This window comes from Octopus bimaculoides, chromosome 7, assembly GCF_001194135.2.
Source record: "Octopus bimaculoides isolate UCB-OBI-ISO-001 chromosome 7, ASM119413v2, whole genome shotgun sequence".
NCBI classification, from domain to species: Eukaryota; Metazoa; Mollusca; class Cephalopoda; order Octopoda; family Octopodidae; genus Octopus; species Octopus bimaculoides.
The window spans coordinates 38,690,504-38,692,196 of NC_068987.1; the positions used below are offsets into that span (position 1 = coordinate 38,690,504).

Below are 1,693 nucleotides of genomic sequence, written 5' to 3' on the forward strand. Positions count from 1 at the left end.
ATATATATAGATAGATAGATAGATAGACAGACAGACAGACAGACAGACAGACAGGCAGGCAGGCAGGTGGGCAGGCAGGCAGGCAGACAGAGAGACAGATAGATAGATAGATAGATAGATAGATAGATAGATAGATAGATAGATAGATAGATAGATAGATATACCAGCTTGAACCAAAAGTGTTTTAGAATTGTCAACTTATATCTCCATGATATATCATTAACTTACTACAAGTTGTACAATCTTGCTGAATTGTTTATTCTTTATTTTACAGCTTTTATCATGAGTGAAAAAATTGCAATTAGAACCATTTCCCCGCTAATTGTGGGGGAAAAGGGCTAAGTGCAAAGGCAGCTGTAAAAGAAATTAACGATGTGGAAGGTCCGAGGATTGTCAACGAACATGTGGCAAGAATTGATTCAGATGTTACAAGGAAGGTGACACAAACCAAGGTCAGATATATCTTCTGTTGTGGAAGGTGTAGCTGTACTTGAAATGGTTGAACAACAGCCAAGTGCAAGCACTCGTACATTGTGAACAGAATTTGATCCTTCACAAAGCGCCATCAATCGACACTTCTATAGGGTTGGCTTTGTGCACAGAACCTATCGAGAAGCTCCTCATGAACAGATCAATGAGCAGGCTCAACAACGTGTGAACGTTTGCAAACAACTGCTGGAAAATCCTCGAAATACCCGTTTTTGAAACTGGGATAGAAAAAAATGAATCTATTTTCGTAATCCCAATAAAAGAAATCAACGGCAGTGTTCCAGCTAGGCTTCAAAACCTGTCGTGAAGCAAGGGCTGTTTGAACAGAAGATTATGTTGTGCTTGGTGAAATTTCGAGGACGGTGGTGGTGTTGCACTTTGAGCTTGTCACAGATGGTCAAACTGTGAACGTTAACTTTTATGCCCAATACCTGCAGCGAGTATATGACGCTTTGAAAGCTCGCTATCCAGTATTGATCAATCGAGGACATGCACTCCTACAACATGACCACGCCCCAAGACATACTGACAATGTGATTACCGAGCGCAAACTTCGGAAAACTGAGGGGCTAGAAATGCTACTTCACCTTGCCTACAACCTGGACCTTGCACCATCAGATTACCACCTTTTCCGAATCATGACTCATTTCCTGCACTGATGGATGTTAAAAAATGAGGATGAGAATGAAAACAGGTGCAAGGAGTTATTTTTTACTTTAAATCAGCCAAATGGTATAAGCACGGAACCGAGCTTCTGGCACAACGATGGCAACAGATAATAGAATATAATGGAATATATTTTGATGAATAAATGCTTCTCATATGTAATTTGTTTGAACTATTATTTAAAACTTTTGACTCAACATGTTACACACACACACATGCACACACATATATGCAAATGCATATACGCGTTCTCTCTCAATCCCCCAGAGAGAGAGAGAGAGAGAGAGAGAGAGAGAGAGAGAGAGAGGGGGAGGGAGGGAGAGAGAGAGAGAGAGAAAGAGAGGGAAGATAGTGGTAAAAAGAAAAGAAAGAGAATTCAATAAGCCAATATACAAAATATACATTTCGTTATTATTTAGCTGTAAAATTACACAAATGAATGCAGTGAGATTTTTCTGCTAATTAAAATTTCAATTTGGTAAGCGCAGTGCACAAATATCTGCCTTTGAATCACTTATGCAACTTTTATGTGTGTGTG

The 1,693-nt window shown here is 39.5% G+C and overlaps 1 protein-coding gene across 1 annotated transcript in view; it reads right to left on the bottom strand.

Moving 5' to 3' along the window:
- LOC106876157 (uncharacterized) overlaps positions 1–1,693 on the bottom strand; it is a 183,111-nt gene that overhangs the window by 11,616 nt on the left and 169,802 nt on the right. The window lies entirely within an intron of this gene.